Genomic DNA, 18,233 nt, shown 5'->3' on the forward strand with positions numbered 1-18,233 from the left:
GATGATGATGATGATGATGATGATGATGATGATGATGATGATGATGAAGATGAAACCTCTGGGTTATCCAGGACTTATCCAGGTCACGCAGCGAGTCCTCATGGGTTATCTCTGGGTTTCCTGGCCCTGGGCTAATTGGCCATTGGCCAAGTTAGGCAGGAAGGGCCTAGGAACCTTCTGGTGCCTTTGCCCTCCAGGCCCATCTGAACCCTTTGCCCCATTCCCATCATGCTTTCACATTGTAGCATCTGGTACACTGGCACATATGATGTCTAGGGGACAGGGGAGATGGACTAGTAGAGTCAAGAACCAAATCTGGAAGTCCCAAGCTCCCTCTTTTCCACCCCAGACTCTAACCACTGAACCTCCCTCCTTCCTGAGTTCTCTCCACCCTCACCCACTGAGCCCTGCCAGGAAGATAACCTCCTAGTCCCTTTTCCTTCCACCCCCAAAGCAGAGTGAATCTGATGGGGCCTCTTTAAGGAACAGGGGAGGGAGTGGTTTGGGGGACCCAGATGTGCCCCCTGTACAGCCCCAGTTCCCCCACCCACTCACCTTCGGGGAAAGAGCCTGACCTCCCTAACTGCCTGCATTCTCCAAGCTGTAACTCCAAAGGTTTTGCCTCACTAGGGACTCTGGCTTGTCATGCCAGGTTTCGGGAGGGTGAGGGCTGGGGACATGAGTTCAAGGTCCTGTTTTTCTCACTACCAAATGACCATGTATTAACTCCATGGATGATGAAGTTTCAAACAAGTCAATAAAACAGAAACACAGAGAAAAAAATATAAACATGTCCCTGGGGGTGGGGGTGAGGTGGGGGCGGCCATAGTTCATTCTTGCCATCCTGGTGTGGACACAGGACTGAGAGGCATCAAACAGACACCTGGGGTGTGTGAGGGTCCACTCTGCACTTTGATCACTGCCTCTCTGGGGGGTAATGCCCACATGAAGGGAGCTAGGGACTCTAAGAAGCCCAGCTTTGTCACTTACTACCCATTTGATCTTCATCAAGTCCTTTCTCTTTGTTTTCTCATCTGTAAAATGAACAATTTGGCCTAGATCAGGGTGTCTTCACCTGGGCTCTATGGATATATGGATAGATTGCAGGGAATCCATGAACTCATATGGGAAAAAATGCATCTTTATTTTCACTAACCTTTAACTGAAATTTAGCATTTTCTTCACTTATGAATTTAAAAAAAAATTCTACTTCACCTCCACTTCCATTGATTCCTTCACAGGAGTTTAGCAGGAAAAATCTCTCGGGCCCAAACTGATATTTCATAGACACTTCTTAGGGCACAATCTGATTTCCTCAGCCAAATTTGGACATTCCTATACAATGCCACTCCAGAAACTGAGTACTGATCAAAGACTCTAAGCAATTAATTGATTGACAAGTATAAACTTATTAAGCTATAGTTTATGGTTTTCAGGTGATTTGATTGATTTAATTGAGGCCCTTCCTTGCAGTAATAAACCTTTCCACCCCCCATTTCTTTGGTGCTTTAAGGTTTACAAAACAATGTTCAGCTAGCAGCCCTATAAAGTGTAGTTAGTACAAGTATTATCCCTCATTTTATAGATCAAGAAAGCATCAAGGCTCAGAATTGAAGTGATTTAATCAGGGTCATACATCTATCTAGGAAATGAACAGACCAAAGGATCATAGATTGAGCTCTAGAAGGATCATAGAGTTCCTCAAGTCCAACCTCATCATTTCACAAGTAAAAACACTGAGATACAAGGAGATTAAGTGATTTATCTAGCATCACAGAATTAGTAAACCTCTAAAACACTATAGGAACCCAGATCTTCCTGACCACAAATCTGGTGGTTTATCAATGATATCATGCTGCTACGTAAAAGAGAGTTTGGGGGAGGGGAGCCAATCCCCATCTAGTCCCAAGCTTCCCCCTCCCCAGGCTCCCCACTTGCAATTCTCCAGGTTCTGAGGCAGGGGCCAAGGACTGGAGATGATAGGTTGTGTGATGTTCTGGTTTTCATACCCCCAAACGACTATGTATTAACTTCATGGAGAAGCACAAAGAGAGTGGGAAAGGTCCACAGGGAGGAGGGGGCCCAGGTACTGACCCCACGGGACAGAACTAGAATGGAAAGGGGGATTTCAGTTCAGTTTAAGGAAAATACTTCCCAACCATTAGAGCTGCCTCCAAAGTAAAATAGGCTGGCATGTGAGGGTGTCATCTGTTTATCAGTGGACATCAAGTGGAGGATGGATACTTTTCAGGTGATACTGTGGAGAAAACTCTTGCTCAGGTATAGATTGTGCAAGATTTCCTTCCAATTCTCCAGGGATGGGGAGGAGAAGAGAGATGATCAAGGAGGGCTTCCTGGAGGAGATGGTGAGCTTGAAGGAAGAGGAGGCTTTCAGCATGCAGAGATGGGCAAGGGATACATTGCAAACATGGAAGAGAGCCTACGTAAGTACATGAGGCAGGAGAAGGGAGGACCAATAAGGCTAACTACTGATCTCACTAGGGCCAAGCCTAGTGACCTATGCCTTTAGATTTAGGGCTTCCACCTTTCATTACTTTCTAAACTTTCTTTGGACTCTAGCCCCCAACTCACTTGGACCTTCCTGGCTTGCTGGCTTCCTGGTCTCAGTCCAGTTACCTCCTTCCCTGATCACCTTCCCCCTTTTCCTGTGGCTGTTTGCCATAACTGGCCTCCTGATCCCCACATTCATTCTAAATGCTGTGATACTTCAAGCAACTCACTTAATCTCTCTGAGCCTCATTCTCCTCAACTGTAAAATGAGGGGAATGGGTGTTGGACCAAATTACCTCAAAAGTCCTTTCCAGTTCTAAATCTGATGATTTGGATAGAGTAAGAGGTTGTGCCTAAACCCAGCTTCCACTCACTGCTACAAAACAACTATAAGGGCTAGATAAAATATCACCTAGATATTAACTAGCTAAAACAATTATAAACATGATTAAGAAGAAAGGAAATCACTTAGTACAGGGCAAATCCTAAAGAAAAAACAACAAGGTTTCATTACTAGCTCCCCACAACTTTCTGTGTGTAGTACAGGGGAGGGGAACCTGCGGCCTTGAGGGCACATATGGCCCTCTAGGTCCTCAAGTGTGGCCCTTTGATTGATTCCAAGCTTCACAGAACAAATCCCTTTAACAAAAGGGGACCACCCCTGATCTAGTATTACCTTTGTCCCACCCACAACTGAGATGCCATTTTAAATTACCTCTTGGAATTACCACTAAAGGGGATTCCTTCTGACTTTGTCCTACCTCCACCTCCAACACTCAACACATAGAAATCCATGAATTCAACTAATTTCAGTGGATCAGAGAAAAGAAGGTGACTATGGATTGGAGAAGGGCCCAGTAAAACACTGTTTAGCACAACAACAATAGAAATAGATAATTTTAGGTAGTGCATTAGGGTTTGTAAAGAACTACTATACATATTTGATACTCACACATGAAAAAGTCCATTAGGTAACTGTCATTTTTATCCGCATTTTATACCTGTGGAAACTATTGATAAAAGAAGTTGTGACTTGCCCAGGACCACATAGCTGGTCAGCAACTAAGGTAGGATTCGATCATGGGTCTTATGACAAGTGCTCTGCTTTATGTCATCTAGTACCCAAGGGAAGGGACTTCCATCAGAAATGTCTGTTGAAAGACAGTACTGGGGCGGCTAGGTGGCACAGTGAATAGAGCACTGGCCCTGGAGTCAGGAGGACCTGGGTTCGGATCCAAACTCAGACACTTAACACACACACACACACACACACAAAATAGCCACGTGACCTTGGGTAAGTCACAACCCCAACTGCCCTCCAAAAAGCAAAAAAAAAAAAAAAGACACAGTACCAGTCCAACCACAGCTGCTTTTTGGAGTTGTCTTCTGTATGTCTCTAGTCCCACTATCCCAGAATCATGTTACTACATGCCCCATTCAGGTTTCAAAGGGCACCCTTGAAGGATTGGGGTGTCTCTTATTTAATGCCATCAGCATTCCAGGCGTATTCCCTTTACTGTTACCCACCATTTGACCAATTTTACAAAGGCATATTTACTTCAAAGATTCCCCCCAGTATCTCAGGAGGCATACTCTCCCCTATATAACTTTGGTCCCTAGGGATAGTGGGCTCAGAATTTTTATAGGTTCTATGTAGCATTGGTTTTACACCAAGGTTAGACCCATTATTGCTAGAGGAGTCTTTGTCTCAGCTACCATGGGGCTAGGTCCTGAAGAAGCCTTGTGGCTGGTAGCCTAAGAGAACTACTGCTGGGTTGGCTGCAAAAACCTAGCATGTACTGAACTCCAGGATATCAGATAACTCTTACTCCTGACCTTTCAAAATGTGTAAGTGCACAGTGTCCAACTTCTCCAAAAAGAATACTGGGGCAGACAAAGAACCAAGACTGAATTCACAATGCTGCATGTTGACTTTGGAGAGAGAGGAACCAAGGCCTCCTATAGCATTCCTTTCCTAATGAGTGAAAGCTAGAGCAGAGGTCCATTAAAGGGACAAGAGTAGCAGATAATGAAGGTCCTTTGGAGGGGTCTGCAACTCTAGTGTCAGCTATAGCCAATTAAAGAAGCTACCATTCACCAAGTGATTAGCAGATCACAAGCCATTATAAAATATTTATTATGCCTGTTCCAAAGTTTCTTCAAGGCACTTCATTATATGTTATCACAACTCTCTTGGAAACAAGCTCCTTAGCCTCTCCCATGTGAGGCCTTGTATCATCCTAATGCATGCTGTGCAGGCTCATAATTACTAGACTTATTAGCCAGTCTTCCATTACACCCAACCTTGGACATCTGGATGAGAGAAAGAGAGGGGCCATGGATAGGAGGGAGGCCCAATAGTGCTGGCCTGCATCAGACTAAGTAGTATGGAAAGGAAAGAACTTCCATTGAAGGCTAGAACATCACAGAAAAAAACCTAGAAAAACTGAGAAAGTGTGTACGGTTGATAAAAAGAGGTCCAGATATGCAATGAATAATTGCAAAGAAGTAAAAGAAATTAACTTGAAAATCCCTGAAGAAAAAGAAAGCATTATATTAGAATAAATTCTATGACTACCTCCAGAAAGCAATCAACCAATTAGCAAGCATTTATTAAGTTCCTACTATGTGCCATGAAGTAGCTATGAATGACTGCAAAAGCCTCCTGAATGGTTCAAAAGATCATTAAACCAATGCTTAGAATAAATGAATTAGGATAGAAGTTAGAGCTCTCAAAGAAGAAATAGGGTGATGAGACTGGCTACACCACAGTGTGAACCATGCCCGTGAGCGTTTAATGGTCTTCAAGCTCAACGTGAATGAACAGTATTACAAGGAGGACAAATGAGCATATACTCTTCTAGAGTGCATCATAACACCTACCATCCATTCTGAGGGAAGTGAATTCTGCTGTAGTGCATCTGGTTGGGCCGCACAGGGAGGAATGGATATCACTTTTAGGGAATGTCATTGGGAAGCTGGAGGAAGTCTAAAGGAGAGTGAGGAGGATGGGGAGAGGAATGAAGACAATGTCCTATGGTGAGCTGTTGGGAAAACAATGGAGACATTTAGCCTAGGCAAGAGGAGATGTGAAGGGGGAAGAGTCATATTTGTAGCAATGTCAAATAGAAGAAAGTTCTGCTTTATATCCAAGAGAAGAACTAAGAACAATGGGTAGCAATAGCAAAGAGGTGATTCAGGCTTAAAAAAACTTGACAATTGTGTTTGTCCTTTGTTTTTGAAGAGGACCGTGGCATCAGGGAAATGATGACATGACCTGCAGTTGACTTTGATTTGAAAGAGGGAGGGCTGTGCAAAGTCACCAGCCTCACTCTCTCCTCCAGAGCCATCTGGGTCCAGTGACCTGATATTCATCAGGATGACTGGAGATGAGCCAGAATGCAATGGAAGACCCTTGCCCTTTTAGGCTAAGGCCTTTTCACATACTCACTTAGAGTGAGGTAACAGTCATTCAGAGAATAGGCCTCTTTAAGAAGTGAGTCAAGGGATGGCCCCTTTAATTAGAAAAAAAGGAAAAAATAAGTTGGGAGGGGAAGACCCTCAGGTTTGCTGTTCCAAAGAGAAACAGTTACCACAGACATTCACTCTAAGGCAGGAGGGCCCAAAACACAGCCATTAAATGGAGCTTGGGCAGGGACCTATTGTGGTCCAAACTATGAGCTTCAGAGTGAACTGGGCTTAAGGTTTTGTGAAAGAAAGAGAGAGAGACAAAGAGAGTAAGGAAGATGGAAGGAAGAAAGGAAGGAAGGAAGGAAGGAAGGAAGGAAGGAAGGAAGGAAGGAAGGAAGGAAGGAAGGAAGGAAGGAAGGAAGGAAGGAAGGAAGGAAGGAAGGAAGGAAGGAAGGAAGGAATCTAGCCAGTAAGCCCCAAGTTAAAAAGTGCAAATTATCCAAGACTACTTCCTACTTACAAGAAATCAAAGGAAATATTAAAATATGAAATTCTGAAAAGAACCCCAAAATAATACCTCCTGCAAAGCTATGCTTAAACACCAGCAGGGGAAAAAAAGATTGATTTTTTTTAAGGGAGAATTTCTTTCAAAATAAAGCAGAAGCAAACAGGGCATTTGCACTTGAGATGCAAATTTGCCCTTGCAAGTCCATTTTTTAAAAGAAATATTAGATAAATAAACAATTACAGTTAGCAAGAACTAGATCACAGAGTATGTGGGGTAAAAGAATAAAGGATAAGAAGACTGGAAAGGTAGAAGGGGACCAAGTTAGGAAGATCTTTAAAAGTAAAATAGAGAATTTTATATTTGATCATGGAGGTGATGGGAGACACAGGAGTTCATGAAATAGGGGAATGACAACGGTCAGATGTGCACACTGGGAAGAATAGTTGAGTGAAGACAGGATAGACCAGAGTGGCAGGGAGCCAGCCCATCAGAAGGCCTCTGCAGCAGTGGAGGGGTGAGGTGATGAGGTCCTGCAGTAGGATGGTGGCAATGCCAAAGGTTAGAAGGGGTCTGTACAGGAGATACTGCAAAGGTAGACTTGACTGTACTTGACAGATAGGATACAGGTAGAGTCTGTGTGTAGATGTTAGGAAGGATCCATGAACTTGGCCTGCAAAAAAGTCACATCTTTATTTTCACTCACCTCTCACTGAAATTTAGCATTTCTTTCAATTACTTAAAAATATGATTCTGAGAAAGGGTTCAGAGGTTTCACCAGACTGACTCTCATAGGGGTCCCTGACACACAAAAGGGTAAGAACCCTGGGCTAGGTGATTTTTAAAGTATCTTCCACCTCTGCCATTCTGGTTCTAAGGCTCCTTCCATCTGTGACATTCTGTGTTCTAAGGTCTCTTTCAGTTAAGATATTCTGGAGTCTTTACTCTCTATAACCTATGAAACTTCGTCTCTCAACACAGAGAGGGATGAATAGAGACACACAGTTAAATTCAGGGACAGTTCCTATCACCTTGCAATTAGAATTGTTGCATCTGTCTCTTTGTGATCCCGTTTGGGGTTTCCTGGCAAAGATACTAGAGTGCTAATTCCTTCTTTAGCTCATTTTACAGATGAGGAAACTGAGAGAAACAGAGTTAAGTGACTAGCCCAGGGTCACACAACTAGTAAGTGTCTGAGGTCCAGATTTGAACTCAGGAAGATGTCTTCCTGACTCCAGGCCAGGAATTCTATCCACTTTGCCATCTAGCTGCCTGTAATTAGAATAGTTCCACCCAATTCACAGGCCAAGCTTTGTTTTGAGAAGCATAATCCCACCTGGGCTGGTAACACAGAGATAGGGGATCCATCTGGGCTGAGGACAAGCCCAGGAGAAATGATTTGGTACATGAGATGGCAGAGACTTTTGAATGTGAGGAGAGACAGGGAAAAAGAGGAGTAATCAGGATGAAGTTGCTTCCCTGAGATGAGACTTCATAAAGCGGGACATATGAAGGGCAGGGACCATAGCGGGCTTACTGGCACAAATGAGCAACCCTGGGGAGAGAGTGGAGATGGGGAATGTAATAAGCTGAATGGGGACCACAACACAGCACAGTGGCAATCACTTTCTGGAGAAGGCTTCCTCGGGTGCAGAGTTCAGTAGTAGGTTTCACAGGGGTGGGAGACCTGCTGCTTGGAGGCCACACATGGCCTTCTAGGTCCTTGGGTGTGGCTTTTTGACCGAGTCCAAGTTTTACAGAACAGATCCTTTTACTAAGGGGGTTTGTTCTGTGAAGCTTGGATTCAGTCAAAGGGCAGCACTTGAGGACCTAGAGGACCACATGTGGCCTTGAGGCCCTGGTTTAGCACTTCAGAAGGCCAGCAATGAACCTGAGGGGATGAGACTGATATCTCAGGAAGGAACTTGGCATTTTCAGGCTCTTCTGAGGCCTCTCAACTCAAAAATATCCCCAATGCCCTGACTGAGCTTATCCATAATTTCACACAGGCCTTCATCTTAATCTCTTGAGAGCCTCAGTTTCCTCCTTAGTAAAATGAGGAGACTGGATTATATGATCTCTAAGGTCCTTCATGGGGCAACTAGGTGAATAGGATGGTGGGCCTGGAATAAAAAAGATTCCTCTTCCTGAATTCAAATCTGGTCTCAGACACTTACTAGATGCGTGACTCTGGGCAAGTCATTTAACCCTGTTTCTCTCAGTTTCTTCATCTGTAATACGAGATAGAGAAGGAAATGGCAAAACCACTCCAGTATCTCTGCCTAGAAAACCCCAGTTAGAGTCATGGATAGTCTGAAAATGACTAAACAAGAAAAGGTCCCTCCTAACTCTCAATTCCTAATAGCTTGATGATCCCTTTATCACAAGGCTTTGAAGTGCTGATAGCTGGAGGAAACTGGTCCCAAAGTCAGCACAGAGGAAACATGGACTGATTGACTGATTGATTGGAAACCTAAGAGAAGCTGGCTTAGGGGAACAGAAGGCAACGCTTCCTAACAGTTGGATCGGCTCAAGTGAAATGGGCCGCCTTGGTAGTGAGTTCCCCCTTGCTAGAGGTCTTCAGCTAGAGGCTAGAGGTCCAGGTGTCAGGGATATCACAGAGGGGATTCATATAAAGGAGGAACTGAACCAGCTGCTGCTGAGGTATCTTCCAACACTAAGAATCTCTGATTTTCTGATCATCGTGAAAGGTCATCTCCTCCCCCACCAGTGAAAAGTGGGGTGCAATGGAAAGATCGCTGCATTTGGGGATCCTAGGATCTCTTTTAAAATCCCAGCTAGCTACTAACTAGTTGTGACCTCCAGCAACTCACTTAAATTCTTGGAGCCTCAGTTTCCTGATCTGTAAAAAATGTATGGGTTTTGAAAATAAGTGAGGGGTGGTCAACGGAGTAGGATAGAACATGGTATACATTGTCAGCCACCAGCAGTTAGGTGCATTATCACAGACTATCAAAGAGGACATCTACTTAATAACTCAACAAAAGATCCCCTCTGCAACATACCTGAAGAGTAGACATCCAGCCTTGGCCAGAAGAGGCCCAGGAAGGAGGAAACCAGGACCTGCCAGGGCATCCAATTACATTTTGGACAGCTCTATTTTTTTCCTTTGTTTTTCTTTGTTAGGGGAAAGGTTCAATAAGTGGGTAGAGGGAGAGGGAGAATATCAGGAAATTACTACTTTGTGGGGAAAAAAAAGGAATCAATGAAACTTAACAACAAAAAAGGAAAGTATCAGGTTACCAGCTCTGCCAGCTCTAAATTCTAAAATCCTTGAAGGAGCCAAGATGAGAGGAGGGGGAGAGATGATTATCTGACCTTTTCCACAGAGACCCCTTTGTAGGAGCCTCTGTCAATCAACATGTTCTTATGAAGTACTTTCTACATAGCAGGGATTGTGCTAAGCACTGGGGGTACAAAGAAAGGCAAAAAAAAAAAAACAAACCAACAATGCCTGCTCTCAAGGACCTCACAGTCTAATGGGGGAGACAACATGTACACAGTTATGTATGCATAAGCTATATACAGGATAAATTGAGGATAATCTTAAAGCAAAGGCGCTAGCATTAAGGGAGGTATGGAAAGGCTTCTTGGAGAAGGTCTGGTTTAAGCTAGGATTTAGGAATACAAAAGGTGGAGATGAGGAAGAGAATTCCAGGCTTGGGGGATTTCCAGTGAAAATGCACAGTGAGAGATGGTGCATCTTGTGAAGAGCTTTAAAAGTCATACAGAGGGGGCAGCTAGGTGGTACAGTGGATAGAGCACAGGTCCATAAGTCAGGAAGACCTGGGTTCAAATTCAGCTTCAGACATTTACTAGGGATGTGATCCTGGGCAAGTCACTCAACCCCAATTGCCTTAAAAGAAAATGGAGGATTTTATATTTGATCACATAGGTTATAGAAAGACAATGGAGTTTATTGAATAAGGAAGTGACATGGCCAGACGTGTATTTGGGGAAGATCAATTTGACACCTGAGTGGAGGATGGGGAAGAAATCAACCAGGAGGCTACTGTAACATTCCAGGAGGGAAGTGATGAGGGCCTATACCACTCTTAGGATCACATGAGACATAGCAGAAATGTCATGAAGGTAAAAATGACAGGATTTAGGAAGTGACTGGGCAGAGTGGTGAGAGAGCAGGAGGGAGGGTGACATCTGGGTGTCAGGTCTGGGGGGACCTAGGTGGTGGACCTGATGGTGCCCTTAGCAGCAACGGGGAAGTTAGAAGGAGGGGAGGGAGGAGAGGACCTGTTTGTTGAAAGGAATCTGTCTACTGGACATCTAGTTTGATATGTCCATCAGGAAGTTGAAGATGTAAGACTGGAGGTCAAGAGAGAGGTCAGGGCTAGAACTGATAGATGTGAGAATAGTCTGTGTAGAGGTGTTAACTGAATCCAAGGGAGCTGATGGGATCACTAAGTATGCACAGGTTCCCAAAGTGATATCAACACCAGTGGGGGGGGGCAGGGGTTGGGGGGAGGGAGAGACAGCGCTAGAATGATCCTGGGGGCAGGGGCATTGGTAGCCTCCGCTGCAATTGGGAGGAGTTGAATAAAAATAAGGTGGTGGTGGAAGCACAAGGAAAGAAGAGAATTTTGAAAAAAACATTCATACATGTTTCATCTATTGTGCAACAGAGTTAAAGAAGGGATAAAACATTAGTTTCCGAATAAATAAACAAAATGCAAGTTATAACCCATCAGCAGTCAAGTCCATAGCAGGTCTTAACAAGCAAGTGTTGGCAGGCAAGACGTTGCACATTATTGTGAAGTCCAGCATGCATCAGCAGGAATATGTGTGTGTGATGACTTGTTTACAATACTATACTACATGGCAGGCCTGCACAACCTGTGACCAAGGCCTGTAGGCACACCAAAGACCACCCAGAATCCTTTGGCAGACCACAGGTTTGCAAGCCGATGTTACATGATACGCTATTGCATCATCAAAATTTCAATGCAAAATTACAATAAATTATTAAATTTGAGATGGGTCATTTTAAAATAGATATATATTTTTTTGAAATGACGCAAAAAATTTTTTTTAAAGTCGTTAATGGGTTAAAGAATGTCAATTTCCAGGAAGGCACTGAGTAATTTTATTTTTTAAAGGGTCAGTAAACCAAATAAGTTTGGGAACCTCTGTGAAAAATTAGAGAAGGGGTACCCAGGGTTAGGGTCTATGACCTAGATAAAAATCCTGAAAAGCAAATGGAATGGAGCAGGAAAGGGGTGGGGTGAAGCCAAGATGGCAGAATACAGGCAGCAACCCAGTTGAACCCTCCCAATGTTCCTCTCCAAACAACTTTAAAATAATTCTTCAAATAAAATTTTGGAGCAGCAGAATCAACAAAAGGTAGGAGTGAGACATTTTTCTGGCCAAAGACAACTCAGGGGGTATGCAGGAGCACCCCAGCAGGCCCCTACCCCCTGCCCTCTGCCCTGGTGCTGGAACTCCCCTTCTCTGGGCCTCCAGGGCAGTGCAGCCATGTCAAGAGGGGCCCAGCTGACAGCCCTGGCTTGGCCTGGCCTTGCCTGCTTCCCTGCTCCTCTCCAGGCCTCTCCGCACAGATTTCAACACAAACTCCCACAGTGTCCCTGAAACCAAGAATAGTGGATTTTGATGCAATATGGAACAAACTCTTAAAGGCAATCATGTTGGCTTATGTTCAAAAAGCAACTTGGAATGATTGCTTTTCAGACATAAAGCAGATGCTTTATGTGTGGCCCATCCTGAACCCCTTGGTGAAAGACTTCACATAAAGACTAAAAAAAATTTTTTTTTTTGGGAAAATCATGTATAAATTTGCACAAGAGAATTCTGGAGTCTGAGGAATAAATATCGGTTATGTATCACAGGTATTGGGAAGACTAGCAAGAGGGAAGACTATATGGACTGTTTAAGTATCTCAACACACAATTTGTTAAGAAGAATAAATTGATGGAAGCTGACCTTCAGTACGGTTATGACAGTGTAGATATGAATGAACCACTTACGGAAATAGGAGAGTTTAGCATTGGCTACGTGGAGAAAATTAATGGTTGAGCCATTTCAGGCAATCCTGTGTATACAAACGCTCCTTCAAGAACTAAAAAAATGAGCACTATGGGGAAGAACCAAATCAAAAAGTAATCCATGGGTTGCTTATTAATTCCTTTGTTCATGTTGAACAGTATAGGAAAAAAATCCCCTTAAAGTTTTATCAGGAAATTCTTTAGCTGTCTTTTCTGACTGAAACAGGGGAGTATTATAAACCAGAAGCTTCAATCTGTTACAAGAATCAAGTATGAGATGGACTTCATATTGACCTGGAGAAGCTTATACGACCTGATGCTGAGTGAGAAGAGCAGAGCCAGGAGAAATTTGTACACAATTACAGACTGTGACAACCAACTTTGAAGGACTGGACTCTTCTCAGCAATGCAGGGTTATAAGATAACTCCAAAAGACTCATGATGGAGAGAGATGTCTACCTTCAGAGAAAGAACTAGAAAGAACAGAGTTTGAATGCAGATTGAAGCAAACTATCTACTTTCTTTCTTTTTCTTGTTTGGTTTTGTTTCCTCTTTCCCATTGTTCATTCCATCCGATACAATCCTTCTTTATAACCTGACTAATGTCTAATGCAAAAGTATTTGCAGATCCTATACTTGATTGTATGCTGCCATGGTGGGGCAGGGAAGAGGAAGGGGGAGAAAATTTGGAACTCAAGGAATTGTGGAACTGAATCTTGCAAACTAAAAGTAAATAAACAAATTAATAAAGACAAAAAAAAATTTTAAACGATGACTTAAAAAAAAGAATCAAATATATATATATATATATATATATATTTTAAAGCGATTGGGGTTAAGTAACTTGCCCAAGGTTACACGGCCAGTTATTTTGTGTGGGTGTTAAGTATCTGAGGCTGAAACTGATCCTGGGTTCTACCGACTCCGGGCCAGCACTCTTACTCACTGCACCACCTAGCCACCCCAAAAGAATCAAATATTATAAGGAAAAGGTCCTAGGTAGATTAAAAGATAAAGAAATGTGATATAGAAAATATTTACATCCAAGTTCACATAGTAAAGTGTTCCATAAACGTCAGCAGCAAATGGTGTAGCAGACCATTTATAGTTGCTACATGCAAAATGTCATGATATTCTCCAATGGAGGAGAAGAAAGGACACAGTAAATATGTACACTTTGCTTTGTGCTGTGTCAAGTGGTTTACTCATATAATTCAAGAACCACAGAACCATACTCACGATGAGGGACCTAAGACCTAAGCAATGGGTGATCTTTCTCAGGAAAATATGCTAACTCAATTTGTAGAATCAGTTTTGGAGATGCGTGGCAAATTTGTCCAACTTATCAACAGTGTTTTGAATGGTGATCAACACTTCACAAGTGCCCTGGATAAGGCTCTGACATGTGGATTAAACTAATAAAGAACCCAAAGTTATTTGCAAAGCATCTGAGCTACTGACCAAGTGCTGGGACAACTTGCTAAAAAAAAATCAACAAAAGGAATGACTGAAAATGAAGTGGGAAATAAGCTCTCCAGGTTCATCACTGTTTTCAAATATGTTGATGATAAAGATGTTTTTCAAAAGTTTTATGCCAGAATGTTGGCCAAATGTTTAATTCATGGCCTATGTATGTCTATAGATTCTGAAGAAGCCTTGATCAATAAATTAAAGCAAGCTTGTGGATATGAGTTTACAAGCAAATTCCATTGAATGTATACAGACATGAACATCAGTGTTGATCTCAACAACAAATTCAACAGTTTTATAAAAAATCAGGACACTGTAAATGATTTGGGAATTAGTTTTCAAATATACATCCTAAAGGCTACTCAGGCTTCTTCCTCTACATCTGACATCTCTCAGGAACTGAAAAAAATTATTTTACAGTCAGCATTTCAGGGGAGGGAAGCTTACATGGTTACATTATTTTTGGACAGGTGAAATAAAAATGAATTATTTGTCCAAACCCTACTTGGCCATGGTGACAACATGCCACGTGGCAGTACTACTTGCTGTTTTAATTTTTTAATTAAAATTTTTTTAAATTAATTTCTTTTTAGTTTTCAACATTCACTTTTATGATTTTGATTTCTAAATTTTCCCCCTTCCTTCTTTTCCCCCTCCCCAAGACTATTTGCTTTTAATGATAATGAAGCCATTATTTTAAAAGAGCTTCATGACATCACAGATGAATGAAAAGGAATTGGCAAAAACTATCAAATCATTACTTGATATGAAAATAATTAACCATGATTCAGAAAAGGAAGACTCAGAAGCAGATTCTACTTTTTCATTAAACATGAACTTTAACGGTAAAAGAACAAAATTTAAAATTACCACGTCGATGCAAAAACCCAAGACGGGGTATAGAGCAAACCAGAAGTGCTGTCGAGAAAGGCAGGAAAATGTATCTCCAAAGCTGCTATAGTTCATGTCATGAAAGCTTGGTTTAACCCAAGCATTAGCATGATTAAGAAATGCATTGACATTCTGAGAGACAAACAGTATATTGCAAGAAGACAAGCATCAGCAGATGAAGACAGCTATGTGGCATGACAATGTCAGCTGCCCTGTAGGTGCACTTGAAGAAGATCCTACCTGTCACTATTTAGGGTTGTGTACTCCATAGCTGGTCACTTGGCAGCCCCTGTTTTTCTGCTGTTTAAAACATCACGACTTCCACATCACAGGCTTAGTATCAATGAAAATACCTACAGATATTTCAAGCTCATATCATTGTGGCATTTCTTAAAACTTTACTAAATGAATGGGTGAAGTATTGCTAAAATGTGGAAATTTGGTTGGTATGGTTGCTTTTTGTTCCCCTCACATTTGCAGTTGATGTGTTGGATTTTTTGGAAAAAGGACATAAAGGACATAAAGCAAAAACCTAGATAATGTAATATGACAGATAACCTAATAATTGCATCTACATTAAAATGAACTGTGATCAGGGCCCCTGCTCCCTTGTGACTGGCCACAAGTTGCCAATCAGTGCTGGCTGCTCCCAGTGCCAGCAAAAGGTTTGTGGTAATTTATTTCTGACTAGTTGTCTGACCCCCTTACTGTCCCTGGGTTGAGAGCTGCTAAAGCTGCTGCTGTCGCTGCCACTTGCTACTGTTGCAGTTACCTCTCAGGCCACCTGTTGCTGCTGCTGTTGAGTTCCCTCACAGTTCCATTCCAGGGCCAAGAGAAGCCCTCATGCTTGTAGCGTCAGGGGAGCCAGGGTCCTTCTTGGGTAGAGACCAGAGCACAGACCAGGAGAACAGTGACCACACTTTTCTTCACATCACACCACCTTAGAAGAACCTGCAAACCCTCAGGACTAGTTCTGAAAATAGCAGGACAGAAAAGCCTGAAACTTTGGACAGTGCTTTCCCACCCCTCCAGGGGGAGCAGAGCCCAACTTTAACATCAAGTTCAAAGTCAAGAAATAAGCTGGAAAAATGAGCAACAACAAAAACAGAACTTGATCATAAAAAGCTACTACTGTGGCAGGAAAGACCAAGATATAAGCTCAGAAGAAGACAACAATATGAAAACAGCTAGAAACAATAAATGTCAAAGGGAAAAATGCTGGTTGAACCCAAGCTCAACAAGAATTCCTGGAAGCATTAAAGAAAAAGAGAGGAAAAATTAGGGAAAGAAATGAGAGTGATACAAGAAAATTAGGAAAAAAGCATTAATAGTTTGGTAAAAGAGGCACACAAAAAATACTGAAGAAAATAACATCTTAAAAAACTGAGTTGCCTTAATGGCAACAAAGGCACAAAAGTTTACTGAAGAAAAGAAATCCTTAAAAAGCAGATTTGGCCAAATGGGGAAAAATGTACAAAATCTCACTGAGGAAAAGAACTTCCTAAAAATTAGAACTGGGCAAATGGAAGCTAATGACTTCATGAGACATCAAGAAACAATAAAACAAAGTCAAAAGAATTAAAAAATAGAAGAAAATGTGAAATATTTTTTTGGAAAAACAAATGACCTAGAAAATAATCAAGGAGAGAGAATTTAAGAATTATTGGACTACCTGAAAGCCATAATCAAAAAAAGAGCCTAGACATCATATTTCAAGAAATTGTAAAGGGAAACTGCCCCAATATCTTGGATCCAGAGGGTAAAAATAGAAACTAAAAGAATCCATGGGTCACCTCCTGAAAGAGATCCCAAAATAAAAACTCCCAGGAATATTATAACCAAATTCTAGAACTTCCGGGTCAAGGAAAAAAATTGCAAGCAGCAAGAAAGAAACAATTCAAATATCATGGAGCCATAATCAGTATCGAACAAGATTAAGCAATGTCCACATTAAAGGAGTAAAGAGCTTGGGATATGATGCTTGAAAGGCAAAAGAGCTAGGATTACAACCAAGAATAGCCTAACCAGCAAAATGGAGTATTATCTTTCAGGGGGAAAAGGAATATTTAATGAAATGTGGGACTTTTAATCATTTCTGATGAAAAAACCCAGAGCTGAATAGAAAATCTGACATTCAAACCAAGCCCCAAGAGAAACATAAAAGGATTACTCTTATGAAAGAGTAATCATAAGAGACTCAATAAAATTAAACTGTTTACAATCCTATATGGGAAGATGATGCATCTAACTCCTAAGAACTTTATCATTGAAGCAGTTAGAAAAAGTCACATAGTCAGAGAGCATGAGCATGAATCTATTATGCTGGGATGATCTCAACAACAAAAAATGAAAGTCTGTGAAAGACTTGGTTACTCTGATCGATATAATGATCTAAGATAATCCCAAATGACTCATGATGAAAAAATGTTCTCTCCCTACAGAGAGAGAATTGATAAACTTTCAATGTAAAATAAACTATAATTTTCTCTCTTTTTTGGATAATATGAAAAGATTTTGTATGATTTCACATGTATAAATTAATTGACATAATTTTGTTTGCTTTCTCAGTGGATGGGGAAAGGGAGGGAGGGAGGGAGAGAATTTGGAACTCAAAATTTAGAAAAGAAAAGAATGCTAAAAAAAAGTATTTAAAAAAAAAAAGAATGAAAAAAGAAAAAAAGAGAAAGAAGGCCCTTAGCAGTTGTGTATAGGAGAATCAACCAAAACTAAATGTCTCCAGGAGTAGCCCCAGCCCAGTGCCCCAACCTACCTCATCCCCCCAAACCTGTCCTGCACTTGTAATTCTCCCCAGTCTAGCATTGCCCAGTGTTCTCAAAGAGGAAAAAAAATAGCAAAAATAGCCATCAGATTGTGATGAGGTAAGAAAGAGGAAATGTACTATGGAATGACTGATTCCATCAAAAAGAGGTCTTTAAACCAAAAAGGAAATCCTTTAAATTAAAACCAAATCCCTTATAGAAGAATCATTTACCTTTACAGGCATATTTTCAGACTAGACACAAGATGGTGCTGTAATCACTACCCACTCTGTCCTGGCTCATGGTTCCAGGCAAGGCCAATTATTGCCAGGCCAAATTCCTTGCCCCCACCACTCATCCCCTAATCTTTTGGAACATGCTCTTTCCCCAACCCTCCAGCCAGAGTCTTTTCCTCTAACTCCAAACCAACTTCACCAAGAAATCCCTAACAGTTGAGAGTGAATCTGAGGATACCAAAATTCATCTTGTCACTTAATGCACAATGACATTGAGCAAGTGATTCTCCCTTCTAAGGCTCAGTTTTCTTCCCTGTCAAATGATGAGGTTAAGACTATGTGATCTCTCAGGACCCTTCTAGTTCTGACATTCAATGCCCAAAGACCCCCTCCAAATCCCCTCTATATTTCC

The 18,233-nt window shown here is 41.7% G+C and overlaps 1 protein-coding gene and 2 pseudogenes across 2 annotated transcripts in view; all 3 read left to right on the top strand.

Annotated features, from left to right (window-relative positions):
* Positions 1-1,357, top strand: part of ARHGEF17 (Rho guanine nucleotide exchange factor 17) — a 150,900-nt gene extending 149,543 nt beyond the window's left edge. For both annotated transcript variants that reach the window (XM_069070811.1, XM_069070813.1), the window contains exon 21: positions 1-1,357. This exon is cut by the window's left edge and continues 1,760 nt beyond it. The gene's annotated coding sequence lies outside the window, so the exon portion shown is untranslated.
* A 1,071-nt stretch (positions 1,358-2,428) lies between these two features.
* On the top strand, positions 2,429-13,214 carry LOC138148209 (cullin-2 pseudogene; annotated as a pseudogene).
* A 419-nt stretch (positions 13,215-13,633) lies between these two features.
* LOC138148210 (cullin-2 pseudogene) lies at positions 13,634-17,340 on the top strand (annotated as a pseudogene).
* Positions 17,341-18,233: the final 893 nt, after the last annotated feature.

The sequence above is a fragment of the Petaurus breviceps genome, unplaced genomic scaffold (genome assembly GCF_028583685.1).
Source record: "Petaurus breviceps papuanus isolate PSGF00001 unplaced genomic scaffold, PetGlider_PUasm1.0 90823, whole genome shotgun sequence".
NCBI lineage: Eukaryota > Metazoa > Chordata > Mammalia > Diprotodontia > Petauridae > Petaurus > Petaurus breviceps.